We start from the raw sequence: 6,000 nt of genomic DNA, 5'->3' as shown, positions 1-6,000 counted from the left end.
ACAAAGCAAATTTCCGGAGTCCTGATCTTGCATTTGATAGAGTTTTGTTAGTTTCAAAATTAATGATGCAAAATGATATTTCAATGACTAAAAAATTGCACTTACACATTTCATAAAAGTGTTGGTCATGCATTCTTTTAGTACCAAATGGATTATGACTAGATAATTTTCAGACTCTTGATCATGCACTTACTAAACTTATGTCAATTTTATTCAAGTTATGAGATTGCATAGACTAAACATTCGTATTCCCAAATTTTATTCAAGTATTGATCTCGCAAGTACTAAATTTTTGCATCAAATTGAATCTATCCATATGCTCATCTAGCATGTACTGGATTTCATTATACTAAATTAATTATCACAAGCAAATTTTCGGAGTCTTGATCTTGCATTTAATAGACTTTTGTTAGTTTCAAAATTATATGATGCAAAATGAAATTTCAATGACTAAACAATTGCACTTACACATTTCATAAAAGTGTTGTTCATGCATTCTATTAGTACCAAATGAATTATGACTAGATAATTTTCAGACTGTTGATCATGAACTTACTAAACTTATGTAGTTTCAAATTTTATATTCAAGCTATGAGATTGCATATAGACTAGCTTCGTAGTCCCAAATTTTATTCAAGTGTTGATCTCGCAAGTAATAAATTTTTGCTTTCAGGACCAACGGGGAATGTCCGGCGCTGCGCTCATTCCTTCAAAATCAAGGAATTGTGTTCTGCACCGTTGACAAGAGAGCAGATTTTATAAAGTTATATTACGAGAAGATTATAATTCCTAGGGAGAACTGGATCGATATCCAGGAATTTGTCAACGTCAAAGGTCTCAACGAGAGAGGAAAATTAATGAGGGATGGAATGGCTAGTCTTGCAACTAGCATCATCGACGAGTCGTACAGCCAGATGAAGGACAAATTCCCTCCAGAGAGGCACGATTACTGGGAAGAGCGGCCGTTGTCTGATTTAAACCTGGAGTATGCAGCTAAAGATGCTTACGTGAGCTACCAGCTCTACGTTAAGATATGGTTCTTCCTGCGTTACCTTGTCTTTTGCCCCGGTTGCAAGAAGGAAGACACGCTGAGGGGACATTTGTGTGACTAATGCAATAAAGCAGAGATCGAAGTTGAACGTGCACAGAAAAATGCTGCAGCTGAAATAGCAAGGTTAAATGCTGAACTTGCAAGCGTGCAGGCTGAACTAGCAAGCTTGAAGGCACCAGCTTCCAGCGACAACACCCAGCAGACAAGTCCCCCTCATGGCAAGCGGAGGAAGATGAATGATGCGCAGTGGCTGGAGAGTAGTGATGCGCCGACGAGTAGTGATTATTGGCAGAACCTGAGGAAGTCGTGGACTGGTGATGAGCAGAAGAGTGATGATCCGTGGATGACGGAGATGAGTGATCAGCAGAGCCCGAAGAGTGATAATCCGTGGCTGACGAAGCTGTGCAATTATCGACGACTTCTCCAAAGATCCATGCCTAGTTAATTATTTGTACGTATTTGCTTGTCAAGAAACTTTGCTTCTATCATCTGTTTGTTTATGAAGCATCTATTGTGCTCCTTTCCGGATTTTTTGGCTCGGCTTCCCGCATGCGTCGTGGAAGGCCAATGACAACCACACAATTCTTGCTCCACTTCCGATGTTTAAGGTGATATAAATAATATCGAAGGGTAGTTTTGGGAGAAAACGTATACACCGCATCGTGCGCCTTATGCTATGATGAAATTTTGGAAAAATATTTACGCCTTATCCTTTGAGACGGAGGAAGTAACTGTTGTTAATGTGTTTAATTTCTTTATGCAGTACTTTTCGAAGGGATTCACCATGAGCCACGTTATCCCTAATGCTGCCAGCAGAAGTAAAAGTAAAGTCTTATTCATGGAGCATTTAAATTTGGATCACTTGCACGTAGCAAGAACATCAAAGGCGCGCCAACATCAAATAGACACCCAAAATATAGTTTCAACATCAGTTGGCGCAATGTGCTTGGCCGTCAGTTGGCGCAACTGACGAAACATCAAAGAAACACCCAATTGGCCAGGCCGCCGGTTGGGGCACTCGATGGGCCTGCCTCGTTTTCGTCCCTCCCGTTTGACGCCTGCCTTATTGCCCTCCTCTCCGCCCTAGCTTCGCGCATCCGCCGGTGGAGCATGGCCGCTGGCGTTGGTGGAGCTTGCCGGCGATGCTGCCCCCTCACAGACGCAAGTCTCGCTTGCTCGTCCTCCGGCATGATGTAGGGGAGGCAGTGCATGTTGCCCGGGGTGGGGAAGATGGCGTAGAAGTTGGTGAAGATGTTGTAGTTGGTGAATGCGATGAGCTCGCACCCGCACCAAAACACCTGCCCGAGCAGATGGTGAGCGTCGAACCTGTTGGTGAAAGTTACGAAGAGGCCGATGACGTTGCCGGAGTTGCCGTCGTAGTACTTCTCAAGCTCGAACATGCTTGGCGAGTCCGGAGGGAGGTGGCGGTAGCCGGAAGAGAGGAAGCATGAAGCTAGCTCCGTTGGGCCCCTCCACCTCGATATGGCCCACACGCGCAGCTGGTTCTCGCAGACGACTCCGGCCGGGTACTGTCTCTCCGGCACGGTTCCAGGGCGGCGGAACATAGGGCCGTTGAACTGCATTGTAGCGATCCCCTTGAGATGTGGCGTGTATTGGATTTGGAGGCGGTTAGATGGGATGGGAGATGGATTTGATGAGTGTGAGACAGAGTGAGCACAATGGTGGCGTTAAATAGGCGTGGATGGGTGAGGTGAGGGGGCTTGTGAGCTGCTTTCGTGTTATCCGCTAACTGCACATTGAAACGCAGGACACGGCATCCAAAGCGACGCACGGTGTTTAGTGTGTCAATTAATTAGGCGCGTGGATACAGAACTGCGCGTGTGAACCGAAACCTTTTTCAGCGTGACGGAAAAAACCGACCGACCGACACGCCCGCGTGAAGCTGTTACCACTGCCATGCGACACATCTGCACGCCGCGTCTCAGAGTTTCAGCGTTTCAGCGTTTGTGCGACGGAGCGACGTCTGCAACGAGCGCATGCATGGCAACACGCAACGTGGTGGATCGCTGCGCATGCATGGCAGGCCTAGACGGGCTCGTTCGACGATGGCATGCGTGGACGCGCGAGCCAGAGCCCAACGGATATTTCGACGTCTCCTGCCAAACCGCGAGACGCTGGAAGAAAAAAAAAACGCTAGCCAATCACGTCGCCAAATCGTCGCTCTCGCGGATAGCCCGTTGATTCCTTCTAGAAGACCGATCCAACGGATGCAGTTCAGCACCGTAGCGTTAGATGCACTTAGATGGACGGTCGATGTTTTGTTTTCCAGACCTCTCTCATGTTTTAGCGGAGGAGTGTGCTATCAACTAAATGTTTTGTTTTATTAGCTATTTCTATTTTTATTGTGACTTTGTTGCTAGTAGATGATGTAAATATGCATTAAGTTAATAATTGTGTGCACGACAATCCTTGTGCTAAAAAAATAAACAAAAAAAACTATCTGCTGTTAGTTATCCAAACAAGTGCATGTGATGGTAGCAGTGTGTGGCATGCAATGGTGGGCCTAAAACCCAAGTGTGGCCTCACCCTGGCATCCCCAGCCACTTGATTTGCCCAAAAGTGCATGTTTTGGCCTAAAACCCTATATTTGGGGTGTCTGGGTGCAACTCACCATGGTCTACCCCATATTATTCATGTAAATTCCAAGGGTGGCAGTGTGGGGCATGCATTGGTGCACCCATGTGCCAAGTGTGGCCTCACCCTTGCATCCCCAGCCACTTGATTTGCCCAAAAGTGCATGTTTTGGCCTAAAACCCTATATTTGGGGTGTCTGGGTGCAACTCACCATGGTCTACCCCATATTATTCATCTAAATTCCAAGGGTGGCAGTGTGGGGCATGCATTGGTGCACCCATGTGCCAAGTGTGGCCTCACCCTGGCATCCCCAGCCACTTGATTTGCCCAAAAGTGCATGTTTTGGCCTAAAACCCTATATTTGGGGTGTCTGGGTGCAACTCACCATGGTCTACCCCATATTATTCATGTAAATTCCAAGGGTAGCAGTGTGGGGCATGCATTGGTGCACCCATGTGCCAAGTGTGGCCTCACCCTTGCATCCCCAGCCACTTGATTTGCCCCAAAAGTGCGTGTTTTGGCCTAAAACCCTATATTTGGGGTGTCTGGGTGCAACCCTCCATGGTCTACCCCATACTATTCATGTAAATTCCAAGGGTAGCAGTGTGGGGCATGCATTGGTGCACCCATGTGCCAAGTGTGGCCTCACCCTGGCATCCCCATCCACTTGATTTCCCCAAAAGTGCATGTTTTGGCCTAAAACCCTATATTTGGGGTGTCTGGGTGCAACCCACCATGGTCTACCCCATATTATTCATGTAAATTCCAAGGGTGGCAGTGTGGGGCATGCAATGGTGCACCCATGTGCCAAGTGTGGCCTCACCCTGGCATCCCCAGCCACTTGATTTGCCCCAAAAGTGCATGTTTTGGCCTAAAACCCTATATTTGGGGTGTCTGGGTGCAACTCACCATGGTCTACCCCATATTATTCATGTAAATTCCAAGGGTAGCAGTGTGGGGCATGCATTGGTGCACCCATGTCCCAAGTGTGGCCTCACCCTTGCATCCCCATCCACTTGATTTGCCCCAAAACGGCATGTTTTGGCCTAAAACCCTATATTTGGGGTGTCTGGGTGCAACCCACCATGGTCTACCCCATATTATTCATGTAAATTCCAAGGTTAGTAGTGTGGGGCATGCAATGGTGCACCCATGTGCCAAGTGTGGCCTCACCCTGGCATCCCTAGCCACTTGATTTTCCCCAAAAGTGCATGTTTTGGCCTAAAACCCTATATTTGGGGTGTCTGGGTGCAACTCACCATGGTCTACCCCATATTATTCATGTAAATTCCAAGGGTAGAAGTGTGGGGCATGCATTGGTGCACCCATGTCCCATGTGTGGTCTCACCCTGGCATCCCCAGCCACTTGATTTGCCCCAAAAGTGCATGTTTTGGCCTAAAACCCTATATTTGGGGTGTCTGGGTGCAACCCACCATGGTCTACCCCATATTATTCATGTAAATTCCAAGGGTAGCAGTGTGGGGCATGCATTGGTGCACCCATGTGCCAAGTGTGGCCTCACCCTGGCATCCCCATCCACTTGATTTCCCCAAAAGTGCATGTTTTGGCCTAAAACCCTATATTTGGGGTGTCTGGGTGCAACCCACCATGGTCTACCCCATATTATTCATATAAATTCCAAGGGTAGCAGTGTGGGGCATGCATTGGTGCACCCATGTGCCAAGTGTGGCCTCACCCTGGCATCCCCAGCCACTTGATTTGCCCAAAAGTGCATGTTTTGGCCTAAAACCCTATATTTGGGGTGTCTGGGTGCAACTCACCATGGTCTACCCCATATTATTCATGTAAATTCCAAGGGTGGCAGTGTGGGGCATGCATTGGTGCACCCATGTGCCAAGTGTGGCCTCACCCTTGCATCCCCAGCCACTTGATTTGCCCAAAAGTGCATGTTTTGGCCTAAAACCCTATATTTGGGGTGTCTGGGTGCAACTCACCATGGTCTACCCCATATTATTCATCTAAATTCCAAGGGTGGCAGTGTGGGGCATGCATTGGTGCACCCATGTGCCAAGTGTGGCCTCACCCTGGCATCCCCAGCCACTTGATTTGCCCAAAAGTGCATGTTTTGGCCTAAAACCCTATATTTGGGGTGTCTGGGTGCAACTCACCATGGTCTACCCCATATTATTCATGCAAATTCCAAGGGTAGCAGTGTGGGGCATGCATTGGTGCACCCATGTGCCAAGTGTGGCCTCACCCTTGCATCCCCAGCCACTTGATTTGCCCCAAAAGTGCGTGTTTTGGCCTAAAACCCTATATTTGGGGTGTCTGGGTGCAACCCACCATGGTCTACCCCATATTATTCATGTAAATTCCAAGGGTAGCAGTGTGG

The sequence above is a fragment of the Lolium perenne genome, chromosome 3 (genome assembly GCF_019359855.2).
Source record: "Lolium perenne isolate Kyuss_39 chromosome 3, Kyuss_2.0, whole genome shotgun sequence".
NCBI lineage: Eukaryota > Viridiplantae > Streptophyta > Magnoliopsida > Poales > Poaceae > Lolium > Lolium perenne.
The sequence above is the reverse complement of the archived record's forward strand: the minus strand, read 5'-3'. Positions refer to the sequence as shown.